The sequence below is a fragment of the Lissotriton helveticus genome, chromosome 1_1, assembly GCF_964261635.1.
Source record: "Lissotriton helveticus chromosome 1_1, aLisHel1.1, whole genome shotgun sequence".
Taxonomy (NCBI): domain Eukaryota; kingdom Metazoa; phylum Chordata; class Amphibia; order Caudata; family Salamandridae; genus Lissotriton; species Lissotriton helveticus.
Genome location: NC_136057.1, coordinates 416,629,907 through 416,646,477, shown reverse-complemented (window position 1 = coordinate 416,646,477; position 16,571 = coordinate 416,629,907).

Below are 16,571 nucleotides of genomic sequence, written 5' to 3'. Positions count from 1 at the left end.
ACAACGGGGGAACAAAGTATGCCGCTATTTATCCATTTTTTCACATTTGTGCCATTTTTCTCTCTCTCTAGTCCCATTGTACTACGAACGTCTTCCTCGATGTTAGTACTACAGACGCATTGCTAAGGTATCTAGTCTATCTTTTTCTAGCTTGTCGTGTGGGGGTCTCCTCACGCTACCACCATGAAGGCGTGGTCGTATTGTCTCGGGGGTACCTCTGATGAAAAAGGGTTTCAGGCAGATCAGGTCGTTTTACCCCTTTTCTAGGTTTGCCCGGCGTTAGCCGCTTCTCACCCAACTCACGATTACCAAATAAAGAGGCAGGCGCTGGAGACTGGAAGGCAGGAAACAGGAGTTTATTTCCGACGGAACAGAACACGTCAAATCAGACAACAGGGTATCTTCTCGAGGTGCTCTGACAAGTTTCTCTACGGCTCCGTCTTTTATACACAGGTTTATGATGTACAAACATTCCTTATTGTAATAAAGACACTTTGAAGTACGAAAAGGCATGTTTGGAATCCCAGCTTCAGGCCTATTCCCATACCGGTCGCTCTGATGTTGTTTTCCCCTCCCAAATGTAACATGTGATTGTAATCTGCAGCCGGACGTCCCAACAGGACACGAGGGCAAGAGGGGGTGGTCAGATCTAAGGTTGGGCAGGCGATAAGATCACGTTTCGCTATGCGGGGCCGGAGGGGGTACATCCACGAGACCTAGTTTTATGATATGGGACTGGGTCGAGAGGCCAGGTGTAGCCGGGGGGGGTCATCAGAAGAGAGGAAGGGTGTTCCTGGGAGGAATGCAGGGGTGTCGGTCAGATCTAGGGGTGTGAAGGCCTTGATTAATCACCGCTCCTCTGATGTGAGGCGAGGTCCTACTGTAGGGAGCAATAAACTGCATCTGTTGGATTAGGTGATGGCCTGGGATCAGGCCGGGCAATCGGGCAGGGAGGAAGAGGTTACCAAAAGGGCCTGTTCTATGGGTAGGATGAAAGAGCGAGGGGGCAGGGGTTCAGCACGGAGACAGGGTCGTGTTTAGTGGTGCGTTTATGGCCCGAACAGGAGAGACCGGGGGCTGTCGGGGCGCGGGGGGGGATACTTGCGAGGCTGGGGGGAGAGAGAGAGAGAGAGAGAGAGAGAGAGAGATGCAGGCTATTGGCAGTGGGCAGAGAGGTCATGACACACAAAATGGCTAATATCTATGTTCGTGATGGGGCCTAAAAGGGGACAAGATGGCGGGGCCACTGTGCCGTGACTTTCGCTTTACCTTCAACAGTGGCGAGGGTGAACACAAATGAACGCCGCTTATGTACATATACATTGTCATTTTCCACAGTCGCCGCTTTTTAACATAAGTTAGGTCATTTGCGTGTTTATCATAGCTGACGGGGTGTACATATAGTCGTGTGTTGTCAATGGAATAGCGTTTGTCAATACTGGTGGATTTGCATATAACCGTGTGCAGTTGATGCGACATACGAGGTGGAATACATATAAATTTACATTTGTCGTATTTGAAAAGTGACCGATGAAACATTTTACAGGCAAAAAGTGGTTGAGGGAGGAATTTAGTCCAATACAAGCAATTAGTCAAGGGGTGTAGAAAGTTCCGAAAAAGGGGGGGGGGTCTTCGCCACAGTGTCTTTTTAGTAGCGAGCCATCACTGGTAGGCTCTGGTAGTTCGTTTTCTTCCATTGGCGCTGTTGAGCACCGGCAGTGGAGCTATAGGTCCAGCTCGGGTCCTTCTTTACACGTCGCAGGGTGTGATCTGTCCTTTGCCGTTAGGCCACAGTCCTGTTTCCTAACTAATCTCTTTTAAGGGTGCCTCATGCTGGGCACCTGCATTTCTTTCTCGGGGTCAAAATCCACGTGGAAAGGATAGAAGGGGGTTTTGTCGGATAATCGAGGGAGGAGAGGGCGGAGTGGGACCGGATCTTTGAGACGGACCAAGGGAGCAAAAGGGTGATGCGCAGGCAGGTCCATCAATCGGGCTCAAAGGGGCGGGGACTTCTGGCACGCGTGGGTCAACAAGTAGAGGGCTTCAAGGCAGCCCTCCATTCCTTCGTTTTCTGCGTTTGAGAGTGGTGCATCGTCCCGCGTCCCGTTGCTCTGCGGCTCCATCTTAGGTCGAGGTCACACGCGCCTCATGATCTGTGGCCAGGCTGTGCGTCACGTCCAGCCCCTCTCCTCTGGTGACTGTGTATCCTTGAATGGGTACAAAACAGGTTTTAGCGAACTGGCAAGAGAAGGCATTTATACATTTCAATTCCGTCCCAGATCTAGGTAGTTGGGGGTAAGTTTCATCGGTCATGGTCAGGAGTTATCACTGTGGAGCATGTATACAGGCATGTCTACTGAGTTTGTACTAAGTCTATTTGGCGTTCATTCATGACGTATGTGGCTTTCTGACTCTAGCCCTGGCAGTCTTCTATCAACGTGAGAGAGAGGGATAGTGGCTAAACATTCTTTTCTCGGGGGGGGGCAACAGTTAATCGGGGTCATCAGTTATACTTCGTGTTATGGAGCTGGGGCCAATCGGGAGAAAACGGGGACGTTTTGGACATCCGTACTTGGGTGCAGAGGGGTGGGGCAATCTGGGCATTGTTTCTAACGAGCTGAGAACAGAAAGCCACTGACATATAGTCCTCCTGTAAGAAGGCCAGATTAGGGGACTTCAGTCGTCTAACCTGTCCTTTCCTTCATAGCCAATTCAAGTTCCATCATTTTACAGAAAGGAGAGGTAGTAATATGGCAAATTACAATTGTTTTAGTTTCTGTCAATTTGCCAAACACCTTTGTGTTCGAAAACCAATTAGGCTCGTGCCGGCGGGGCACAACGTTACCACACAAAGGAAGAGGGAGCAGGGGGGACCCTCGGAGGGAGAATTGTCCGCATTTTAAATGAACTATTCGGTACACGTACAACATGAAGAGAGAGAAAAAGAGAGAGAGTGAGAGAGAAACGTGTACAATAATAGGCCATTTAATGCGCACACAACACAAAACAGTAGGGGTCATGTTATATAGAAACACAGACTGAGGGACAACGTAAATCCATATACTACGTACACATGAATTCAGGCGGGGGGGTACATGTATTATATACAGAACTCAAGACAACACATAGAACAGTACTTGGCCAAAGATATTTCCTCCTGCATGCTGCGCATCCTTAGTATCCTATTTAATTCGTTTGGCTGTCTTTTGCTGTTGGCTTCTGTTGCAAATACTTACACTTTCGTCAGTTGTTCGGGAACTAACCTGGTCGGGCTAGTACTTACGGTGGAATCTTTGAATCGTTATTAGCGAATGGGTATCCAGGCTGAGGCAACGGAGGGTGTCAGTCGGGGGAACAATGGGCAGCTTCGAGTTTCATGTCTATGAGGGTGCAAGAAGGAGGTGGTAAATCTTAAACATTGACAATATTCTTAGTCTTCCAGGAGGAGGGTACTTGGGTAAACCTCATCCTGGAATAGCCCTGAACCTTCCCCTATTTAGTTATCGTATGAACCTACTCGTAGGTGCACGTCATTCTTGGTTGCATTATTCGGGGGCCGGTTGGAGTCATATTTTTGTCATACTGCAATAACCCGTCAAGTTTCTGTTTCGGCCCCCCCCCCCTTTTTCCCCTTTCCATCGGTCGTTCGATCATCACTCAAGTCGTACAAAAACATCTCTCTTATCAAGTCAACGCGTGCAACGTATATCCAGTCGAGTTATACACATCCGGTCATATACGCGTGCATTCATATCACCCAAAGTCGTCATGTCCTCAGGGGCAGTCCCCATGGATAATGTATCATTTGTCCCCGCGGAACCATGGCGCGTTGCTTAGGTCTTCTCCATACTTTAGTCGATGTTCCGATGTGACCTGCAGAAAGAAGGGGAAAAAGAAGGGGTGGGGGCAGCGTTTTAAGACACATCCGCGCGCATAACCCCAAAAGGCTTTTACTTACCACGTATTCGACCTATCTCCGCGGGGTGCAGTCCCTTCCATCTCGGCGTTTTAAGCCCAGAGGGACTGGTAGTGCGGGAGGCATAATCATTGATGGACTGCACATTGCATAGATCATCCACGTGTGGTATTGCGGATCTTGTGTAGGGGGGTCGAAACAAAAGGGCAGTCAGTGTAAAGTGGGGGTGAACTTGTGTTCTCCTTCGAGGAGGCGGGGTGGTCTACAGTGGTACCGGGTCTGGTTTAGGGGCATCTGAAACAATTTCCCTGAGATATGCAGCATACAAAGTAAAACAGAACACCGGGACCTTTATCGATTGCCTTATGTTGCACAAAACTAAAAAAACACACGCAACAACTTGGACCATTCACATTTTCAATATTTCTGGGTACTTTGCTTTTTAACCTTTCAGTAATCGACTTGCTTTATTTCGCCTGTATTTTACGTAGATCGGAAACAATGGCTATGTATTCGAACTTAACAATCCAAGAGCTACGACTATATTTGTCTTTCACAAAATCTTTATTTAAAAAATGTTGACGTACAAATGCAGGCCTACAACCACGTGGGCCAGCCACGGAGCAGACTGGAACTGTACATGAGGGCATATTTATCTGAGGAAAACATAACGGAGTCGGTGGTTGTTTTATTTCATCAAGGTACAATAAGTGCAATAAAATCATATCGAAAATTCATTGTGGGCAAGTACCATCAGTGTCAAAAAAATTCGAACTTTCAATAATACTGTAATCAATGATGCGTCAGAACTTAGTATCAATTCATTGTCCGAATGTTCAAGCAATACTCATCCCCTCCCGCCATGTGCTTCAAACACTGCATACATATCTCATGATATCAAGTCTGAGCATCCGGAACACAACGGGGAATTGCGAGTTTCGTTTGTACCTGCGCCTTTTTGGGTGGGGTCAGGCGGGTCCAAGTATAGTCAAAATGTCTCCACCAACTCGGGGTTGGACCAGAATCTCTTTCGGCAGTCCAGAAGTTCCGCTAAGGGGCAACAGAAGGGACCGGTGACATGAACCATTAATCAAAGAAAAGGGAGGGGGCAACAATCTTTCCTACCGGGTCATACTGGTGTTCCACCGGAACTGATCAAATCAGCAGTCTGCAGGATTTTTGGTCATTCAAACTGAGGCTGGCGTCAGCATGAGAGCGCCAACGTCTCGTGGCTACGTCTTGGTCGTTCTGCGGGCAATCATGGCAGTCATTTCCCATCGGGGGCGGTCGGGGGCCCGCGGAGGTCGAGGGCCCTCCGCAGTTCTCGTAGAATCTTCAAAGCTGAGGAGAACGCCTCTGGACAGGGGCCCATTTTCTGGTTGACAGGCGACCAGGCCAACTTTTCACGCCAGGCCCATTCCTGCAAAGTCGACCGCCATTTTTAGGAGTTCTGCAGCTACCGGCAGTCACTGGGTCAAATGAGCAGACGGACTCCAGCCTGCTGGGCGAGGTGTCGTAGCACCGCCACAGTGGACGAGACCCTGCTGGGTGAGTGGAACGTCGCTATACCGCAAGAGTGGACGAACCCTTTGCTGGGTGCGTGGAGCGTCCCTGCACCGCAAGAGTGGACGAACCCTTTGCCGGGTGCGTGGAGCGTTGGGGGTGCAGCTGAGGGGCCTCCACCTGGGGAGGCGGGAGAGGCTCGTCCGCGCCGCCTCTCCCTCCCAGTGCACCCCACGGCGTCTCGCTGACATTTGTTATGGCCGGACCAGGCGATGAAGAAGAGGGGGGGGGTCGGAGGCATATGCAAGACATCCCCCCCGTGGCCTGCAAGGCGCCGGGAGAAGAAGGGAATGGGAGGACCAGTACATTCCGGGTCGGGCCCATGCCTTCTCCGGCCGATGGCGGCCGGCCACTCTTTGCCACTACCCCAGGAACGGGTCCCTTGGTTCATCCTGGGGACAGGCCTTGGCGCGTGGTGTTGCCTCCGGACTATTCGCGTAATGGTTCTCCACCCCAGGCCGCCTCCGACGGCTTTTGTAGACTTTCTGACGCCCAAAAACCTACTAGAAAGTAGCCCAAAGTAGCCCGACATTGCTACTTTGGAGAAGGAGGGACAGGAACGGCGTCAAGCAGACGGCGAAATGCATTGTGGGTTTGTTGTTGCAGCCGTTTGCCATGTAAATAGTTGTTTAATATATTTGTGTTCAAATAAAAACACTTTAACCTGTTACTTTGCTATAGTGTTGTATATTTCTAATATTTGCCTAGGGTTTGTCGTTAATTGGGCGGGGTGGTCGGTGGAGCCGAGCTGTCTCGCAGTCATCATGGCGTTGAGTTCGGCTTTCCTCACTAGTTTCATATTTCCTGAGGGGTTGTTCCTAATGCTTCCATTTCAGTGAGGTTGAAAAGAGATCTCATCAGTGGCCTACTGATTTTACTCGATTCCTTTTGTTTTTCCTAACAATTTTTATGTTCTTTTATTTGCTAGCACGATACAGCGGCTAATCCGCATTTTCTTTATATATGTCCTTTTTATTAGGGGTGTCCTCCGGTGGAGCCAGATGGTCTACCTCTAATAAATGGTCTGGGCTGAACCAACTACTGAGCAATGGGGGGGAGATAGGCATGACGGGTTACAACGGGGACAAAAGTCAGCACTACCTATCCTTCACTACTTTGCGGAGACTAGGTAGAATATTTTCTATTCTACAGTATTCGCAAATAGGGAATACCCAAAGAGAGAACCAATTCCAAACAGTCAAGTTCGGACAAACAATCAATCAATCAAATGAGGAATAAAATAGGCGCGACGGGTTACAACGGGGGCAAAAGCCTGCGCTACCTACCCTTCACTATCTGCAAAGAGAGAGATCTTCCTGTTCCTCTCTGTTTGTAGGCAGAGAAGATCCTTTCCGAGAACCAATTCCGAACGATCAATGTTCGGTCAAACAATCAATCAGTGGGGATAAAAATAGGCACGACGGATTACAACGGGGGAAAAGGCCTGCGTTACCTATCCTTCACTATCTGCAAAGACTAAACAGAGTATGGCGACTCTGTGCTTGTTTGCAAATAGAGAATGATCCAAAGAGAACCAATTCCAAAACAATAAATGCTTGGATAACAATCAATCAAATGGAGAGGGAAGTAGGCGCGACGGGTTACAACGGGGGCAAAAGCCTGCGCTACCCACCCTTCACTATCTGCAAAGGGAGAATACTCCTATCCTTCCCCGTTTGTAGACAGAGAATCTCTCAGGACAAAACAATCAAATGCGTAATACTAGTATTTTCCAATGACAATCAAACAATCAATTCGCAATTTGTCGTGTTTACACGACCTTACCCGGACCGTATGGACAGTTTCTCGTCTTCCGTTTCCAGCGCCTGATCGTCCTCTATTCTCCGTAATTGCTGTGGCACTCCTGATGGTTCCCAGTCAGGACCGTAGATCACTCGAGAGAGGTCTGTTCGGAACCAGTGAAGTTCGGATGATCGGCTGCCAGACAATGGTCTATCGGGCAGGAGCTCTTCCCGATCGTTGCAGTCGTTCACTCTGTCGTTGGGACCTCTCTCACTGGATCCACGTGTCGCTGATGGGCCCCACGTTTGGGACGCCAATTGATGAAAAAGGGTTTCAGGCAGATCAGGTAGTTTTACCCCTTTTCTAGGTTTGCCCGGCGTTAGCCGCTTCTCACCCAACTCACGATTACCAAATAAAGAGGCAGGCGCTGGAGACTGGAAGGCAGGAAACAGGAGTTTATTTCCGACGGAACAGAACACGTCAAATCAGACAACAGGGTATCTTCTCGAGGTGCTCTGACAAGTTTCTCTACGGCTCCGTCTTTTATACACAGGTTTATGATGTACAAACATTCCTTATTGTAATAAAGACACTTTGAAGTACGAAAAGGCATGTTTGGAATCCCAGCTTCAGGCCTATTCCCATACCGGTCGCTCTGATGTTGTTTTCCCCTCCCAAATGTAACATGTGATTGTAATCTGCAGCCGGACGTCCCAACAGGACACGAGGGCAAGAGGGGGTGGTCAGATCTAAGGTTGGGCAGGCGATAAGATCACGTTTCGCTATGCGGGGCCGGAGGGGGTACATCCACGAGACCTAGTTTTATGATATGGGGCTGGGTCGAGAGGCCAGGTGTAGCCGGGGGGGGTCATCAGAAGAGAGGAAGGGTGCTCCTGGGAGGAATGCAGGGGTGTCGGTCAGATCTAGGGGTGTGAAGGCCTTGATTAATCACCGCTCCTCTGATGTGAGGCGAGGTCCTACTGTAGGGAGCAATAAACTGCATCTGTTGGATTAGGTGATGGCCTGGGATCAGGCCGGGCAATCGGGCAGGGAGGAAGAGGTTACCAAAAGGGCCTGTTCTATGGGTAGGATGAAAGAGCGAGGGGGCAGGGGTTCAGCACGGAGACAGGGTCGTGTTTAGTGGTGCGTTTATGGCCCGAACAGGAGAGACCGGGGGCTGTCGGGGCGCGGGGGGGGATACTTGCGAGGCTGGGGGGAGAGAGAGAGAGAGAGAGAGAGAGAGAGAGAGAGAGATGCAGGCTATTGGCAGTGGGCAGAGAGGTCATGACACACAAAATGGCTACTATCTATGTTCGTGATGGGGCCTAAAAGGGGACAAGATGGCGGGCCCCTGTGCCGTGACTTTCGCTTTACCTTCAACAGTGGCGAGGGTGAACACAAATGAACGCCGCTATGTACATATACATTGTCATTTTCCACACCTCTTTCCACCCTCCCTATTTTCAAGCGGGTCTTCTTACATTTGCCGTTTCTCTGTCAAGGAAGCAGATGAACCTAGCCCACTAACGGCTTACGCGTCTTGTAACGGGGGTATCTAGTCACACCCTCCCTCGTTTCAGGACATCAAAGTTCCCCCGGAATATATAACATCACCGGCCGACCCTTTCCCGTACCCCGGCTTACCTCTTAGTATCTAAGTTCTTCGTTCCCACGGGTACTCCTCGGCTCGATAGTTGTTTTTACCGGAGTTTTCCCTCTTCTATTTATATCCCCCATAATTATGATCCATTTGCCCACTAGTAATCATGGACACTACCTAAACGCCACTGATCCTACATAAAACCCCTAACCAGAAACAGTCTGACATAGTGTTAAGATAGCCGCCACGAAATTCAGGCACAAGGAACGTCTTTCACGCATGCGCGAGTATAGCAACACAACAGGCGCATCTCAGCTGCAAACAATAAGAAATGGGGGATATAAATAGAAGAGGGAAAACTCCGGTAAAAACAACTATCGAGCCAAGGAGTACCCGTGGGAACGAAGAACTTAGATACTAAGAGGTAAGCCGGGGTACGGGAAAGGGTCGGCCGGTGATGTTATATATTCCGGGGGAACTTTGATGTCCTGAAACGAGGGAGGGTGTGACTAGATACCCCCGTTACAAGACGCGTTAGCCGTTAGTGGGGTAGGTTCATCTGCTTCCTTGACAGAGAAACGGCAAATGTAAGAAGACCCGCTTGAAAATAGGGAGGGTGGAAAGAGGTACCCCCGAGACAATACAACCACGCCATCATGGTGGTAGCGTGAGGAGACCCCCACACGACAAGCTAGAAAAAGATAGACTAGATACCTTAGCAATGTGTCTGTAGTACTAACATCGAGGAAGACGTTCGTAGTACAATGGGACTAAAGAGAGAGAAAAATGGCACAAATGTGAAAAAATTGATAAATAGCGGCATACTTTGTTCCACCGTTGTAGAAACCATCGAGTTCTATAAATCTTTACAAAGACGCAAGTGGCAGTCTGAAAATAGCGAGAAACCAAGGGGAAGAAGGTGTCTCCAAGTATTCAAGGTAAGGCAGGGACGAGAAGGAGGGGCTCGGTAAACAGAAATAATATATGGGAGAATAAGGGTGACCATAATCCCCTTCCTTATATTTCAAATAGGAACCTTCATGAAAAACCATAATTTGGAGCAAATCAAAATATTTTAACAAGCCTTTGGTAGAAGTAAAAGACGGAAGATCTGCAAATACAGTCTCTGTCGACAAAGGAGAAGAATAAAGGTATTAAGAAACTTCCCATATATGATATGTGACGAAGCATACACAGGGAGAGTAGATAATGACTAATAAAACCCTACTTTCCCTTTTTGGTTCATCCCTGTACCAGTTTCCACCATATAACGAATCAATAAGATGATCCGATAAGGGAATGAGAGAACTTTCATACATAAAAGAACCACACCATAGTGTCTAAAGGTCAGTAACTGTATATGCAACCGTTATGAGATGTGCATGAATGGCGGTCACATTGGACAAACCAATGAAGGGATCAGATACTATGAATCTTTTTAGCTCATTCCCGTACCAGACTATACCATATATCGAATTGATAAAATAATCTGTAAACGGAATGTGAGAATCTGTAAATATAAAAGAACCACACCGTAGAACCGAGAGGTCAGTAATTTCATATGTAATCGGCACGATACATGCATGTATGGGGGTTACCTTTGATAAACTAATGAAGGGACTAGATAACATGAATACGAGAATGGAAAAAGATATACGGGTGAGAGAACTCCAAACTGGTCACCCACTACAATACAACGGAGGGACTAGATAAACAGATATCGAAAATGTAATGGAAGAAAATTGTAATGATGGTTGAAATGTCAGGCTATATGGATATAACTTATACACTGAAATCTCTGAGGAAAAATATGATTGACTCTCATATTCAGATCTGTGAGGTCACATCATGATGCTGATATTTAATCATAAATATATACTCATTGATGCTTTTTTAACACACAGAAAGGAAACGGTCGCTCGAACCTGATGACCCCTTACACAAATACTGTCCTGATGAAGGTGTGACCATATCTATGGGCTACAACACCGAAACGCGTCGACGCATTTTTTCTGTACTGAATTCATTAAAACCTAGGGGATTCTAGAGATATAACACTAACAATACGGGAAATCCCTTTGTATCTAGACTAAGGTTATTGAATCAATTAATCGGTAGCAGTATCAAGCGCTTTATTGAAACAAGGGGGTTATGTTGTATGTTCTTGTGCTTTTGACTGATAATATACTGTGTGTTTACCTTTGCGGATTGTGATCTATGTACTTCGCCTTTCAATTTTTATGTTAAAAATTGTTTTATGTCATATACACATGCATTGTTGTCTTTTTTAATATGTTAGACATTAGTATTTGTATTATGCTTGGTTTTTTAAACAGTAAATTTGTTCATACTATGAGATGGTTTTTAATCTGATGTCAGTAGAAATTCTTACTGATTTTTGAATGAGTACAATTTTTAATAAAAATAGATTGTAAACGTTATATTCTAGTCAGTGACCAGTGATTTAGATGAGTTACTCAGTGTGTGGGGTGAATGAGTGAAACAAGAGCACAACACTCTGGAAGTGGCTCTCTTGTATACGAATTGCTCCAGGGATAGCCCTTTGACTTTCAATGTTAATAGTACCCTGTTCCCTGGAACTTGTGGGGTCCTCTCTCATATTTTTTCACTGTTGTGCACAGCTACGTGCTGGAGAGATTAAACTTTAGTTCCATAGGTTTTTATTGTAAAACCTTACAATTCGAAAATCCAATTTAAAAATGGATACACTTAAGACCTTCGGCTTTAGTGAAGAACAACGTACAAAAATCTTGGGTTCCAACAGAAATGGTAACTCTATAACTCTAATCCCAAATGGGGGAGAAAAATGGAATCAACTAGTGAACCTAAAAAAGAAAATTATCCTTACCGAATTGCACGCTGAATTTATGGCACAATATGTGAGGGTTGGTACTATCCCGGTAGGGCTCCAGATACGTAATGAGCCGGGCCTCTTTGTCAATAACCCGAAATTCTTAGAAACCTGGACATTCATTTCCAACAGGTGTAGCAGGGATTAGATGCTCTTGATAATAGAGACAGCACAGAGCACCACCCTCGTAGAAAATAGGGAGATAGAAGAACTAGAAAAGGCATTAACTGACACCAATGTATTAGAAGATGCCAAGAAAAAGATAGAGGAAATAAATCAAGATATGAACGGCTATTATGAATACTTAAACAATAAGAAAACTCAAAAATTAAGGAAGGACATCACTAGGTTCAGTCAGGAGGTAATTTACCCCTTCCTCAAAAAGGACTGTTACTCAGAAAAGCCAGAACAGAATTGGGAAAGAGGGCCAAGGGTCAGATTCCAACAAAGACGACCCAAACATATGAACTTTTCAGGTTCCTCTGAAAGCAGTGGTGGGGAAGAGGATATGCCACAGAGAGAGGAAGCCACTTACACTCACCCAAACAGAGAATATGATGATTTTTTAGACCAGCGCCCACAGAGACCCCAAAGGGGCTTCTCAAACAGGGGAAGGGGTTCGTACACAAGGAAACCCACTATGAGAGACCAGGACCAAGAATATCAAAACAACCAAGCACCTCAAGAATACACGAGGACAAAGAACAAGGTCTACTGGAGATAGGGATTACCCCGATCATAAACCTATCACATAGAAATCTGACAGAGATGGAGGAAGAAGTCCTAAGGATGGGATTTAGTTTTGTCCCCACGGCGGGCATCAATAAATTCCAACTTGAGAAGGACCTGCGTTCCTTTTTTAGGAAAATAAGGTTACGTAGATTCTTTGAGAACAGGCCAGAGAGGGCCCCCCTATAGATTCAGGTTTGAGGGCTAAATCCACATTCACCCCAAGCTTAGGAATGGTTGATAAAAATATCGACATATTTGAGAGTATGGTGAAAATGGAAATTGGAAAGATAGTGGAAACTAAACATCCCCAAAGACAGAATATCTCCAAGAGCCAAAGGGAAGCTTTGGACTCCCTCGCCCTTGACACCCATATAACCATCAAGCCAGCAGATAAAGGCGGGGGGTCGTTGTTTTTAACACAGTGGACTATGAAAAAAAGGCCATTTCCCTTCTATCTAATAAAGAACACTACACTAAGGTGACTCAGAATAGATTGGACTCCTTAAAACGTGAAGTGGAGTCACTTTTGTCCACAGCTAAAACCAATGGAATTATCAGCGATGAGGAATTCAATTTCTTGTATAATGAGAGTCCAAAAACACCTGCTTTTTATGGACTACCTAAAGTCCATAAGAACATGGAGGATCCACCTTTAAGATCGATAGTGGCCTCCATTGATTCCTTATTAGAACCCCTCAGCAAGTACGCTGATAGATATCTAAAACCATTAGTGCAACAACAGAAGTCCTACATAAAAGACACCTCCGATATGATAACTAGAGTGGAGGGTCTACCGTTTCAGGGAGATAGTGAGTATATGGTGACTCTAGACGTGGAGTCACTTTATACAAACATACCGCAACACGATACAATAAAGGTCATTAGGACTCTACTAGAAGAAACAGAGATAGTTGAGGCGAATAAAGAATTCACAGTCCAGTGTGTGTCCATGGTATTATTGAACAACATTTTTCTTTTCAAAAAAGATCTATACATTCAACGCAAAGGGACCAGCATGGGCGCAACCTGCGCGCCGAGTCTGGCCTGTATTTATGTTAGTAAATTTGAGGATAAACATGTGTATAATGAGATCAGCCCCTTCTATGAAAATATAAAAGATTGGGTAAGGTTTATAGACGATATTTTTTTCATTTGGTCAGGGCCGGAAGAACTTTTGAAGGAATTTTTAATTTGGATTAACCTTGGCGATGATAATCTTAAATTGACTGCCTCATATAGCAACCAAAAGGTTAATTTTTTAGATATCAGTATAAAAAATGTGAACAATCAGTTAATGGTTGAACTATTTAAAAAGGAAACGGACCGCAACACTGTTCTCCATTACAACAGCTACCACCCCAAAAGCCAGAAAGACAGTATACCTTTCGGAGAATTTCTCCGATTAAGAAGAAACTGTACTTCACTAGATGACTTCCACAGGCATGCAGAAGTTACAAAACAAAAGTTTAGGGATAGGGGTTACCCTAAAAAATTAATTAGTCATTCATTAAAAAGGGCCCGCTATTACAGTAGAGACAGTCTCCTGGAAAAGAAAGAGAAAAATACGTCCATGGACAAAATTGTCATGGTTAGTCAGTTCTCCGCTATAGCCAATCAAATCAAAAATGTGATAAATCACAATTGGAAAATCCTGAACGAGGGAACAGAGAGTAAGCTCCCTCGTCCTCTATATGCATACAGAAAAAATAAGAATTTACGTTCCACTCTAGTTCATACATATAGAGAGGACGTAGTAGAAAGACAAAGAACAGTAATGGGAGAGAAGGCAGTAGGGAACCACAGGTGCGGTTCATGCAGTGTATGTAATAGGAAGAGGTGTGGCGCCGCGGCCAGGGCGACTGACGCTGGAATCTGGGGACCACGGTTCGATCCCCGGCTCCGGCGGCAGGTTAGCCCAGCACCATGTGACTCTGGGCAATAGCTCGCTTAATCTTCCCGACGGCCCCCAGCGCCTAGAGACCCTTACGGGTGATTGTGCGCTTTACAAATGTGGACTTTACTTTACTTTGTAATCAATGCCTAGTAACGAAGGAGGTCTGTCTCAATTCAGCCACACATAAGATTACTACCCTGAATAACTGTAGAAGCAAAAACCTAGTGTACTTGATCCTGTGCCTTTGTGGTCAAGGATACAAAGGTGAAACGGGGCGCGAACTTAGGGTTCGAATAGGAGAGCACAAATCTGCCATTAGACTCAAAAAGGAGAATGCACCTTTAGTAGGCCATTGGCAAGAGAACAAACATAGTGAGCTTGATATCCAATGGGTAATCCTAGAAAAGATTAGAGAGCAGACTAGAATGGGCAATAGCACCAAGAGAAGTAAACAACAAGAACAGTGGTTCATGATAAAGTTCAACACAATCAAAAATGGACTAAACTCGAGAGAAGATTGGGACACCCTCATCTAAGGGAGCTACTAATCAACCACTTAACTGTTCAACCCTTTACAGAAACCAAACCTGTTAAGACATATTATCTTGGCATCCTATATGAATATCTTGGTTGCCAGTTAATACGATCCCCCTAGAACGGTAGGTGTTAAATGCCAGACAGGGAGGTGTTAAATGCCAGACAGGGAGGTTTCTAGATATGAAATAATATATGGGGAGATGAGCCCCCTTTTCCACTTTCTAAATTTAAATTTAAATATGAAATGATATTACTAAACCTAGAAGAATAGGGAATTCAAAATCGAAGGCACCACCCATATATACATGGGAAAGGGGAGGTTCCGAACGTTAACTATAAATATCGTCCACCCAACGGGTCTGTACGAGTAACACTTAAGAAACATAGCGCTTATGAATATATGGTAGCCGTGGGGGATGTTGAAGACCAAATCTAAACACGGTAAATCCCCGAGGCATACCGGGTAGTTATTCAAATAAAGGGCACCCCTTGAATAATTATGATCCATTTGCCCACTAGTAATCATGGGCACTACCTAAACGCCACTGATCCTACATAAAACCCCTAACCATAAACAGTCTGACATAGTGTTAAGATGGCCGCCACTAAATTCAGGCACAAGGAACGTCTTTAACGCATGCGCGAGTGTAGCAACACAACAGGCACATCTCAGCTGCAAACAATAAGAAATGGGGGATATAAATAGAAGAGGGAAAACTTTGGTAAAAACAACTATTGAGCCGAGGAGTACCCGTGGGAACGAAGAACTTAGATACTAAAAGGTAAGCCGGGGTACGGGAAAGGGTCGTCCGGTGATGTTATATATTCCGGGGGAACTTTGATGTCCTGAAACGAGGGAGGGTGTGACTAGATACCCCCGTTACAAGACGCGTAAGCCGTTAGTGAGGTAGGTTCATCTGCTTCCTTGACAGAGAAACGGCAAATGTAAGAAGACCCGCTTGAAAATAGGGAGGGTGGAAAGAGGTACCCCCGAGACAATACAACCACGCTTCATGGTGGTAGCATGAGGAAACCCCCACACGACAAGCTAGAAAAAGATAGACTAGATACCTTAGCAATGCGTCTGTAGTACTAACATCGAGGAAGACGTTCGTAGTACAATGGGACTAAAGAGAGAGAAAAATGGCACAAATGTGAAAAAATGGATAAATAGCGGCATACTTTGTTCCCCCGTTGTAGAAACCATCGAGTTCTATAAATCTTTACAAAGACGCAAGTGGCGGTCTGAAAATAGCGAGAAACCACGGGGAAGAAGGTGTCTCCAAGTATTCAAGGTAAGGCAGGGACGAGAAGGAGGGGCTCGGTAAACTGAAATAATATATGGGAGAATAAGGGTGACCATAATCCCCTTCCTTATATTTCAAATAGGAACCTTCATGAAAAACCATAATTTGGAGCAAATCAAAATATTTTAACAAGCCTTTGGTAGAAGTAAAAGACGGAAGATCTGCAAATACAGTCTCTGTCGACAAAGGAGAAGAATAAACGTATTAAGAAACTTCCCATATATGATATGTGACAAAGCATACACAGAGAGAGTAGATAATGACTAATAAAACCCTACTTTCCCTTTTTGGTTCATCCCTGTACCAGTTTACACCATATAACGAATCAATAAGATGATCTGATAAGGGAATGAGAGAACTTTCATACATAAAAGAACCACACCATAGAGTCTAAAGGTCAGTAACTG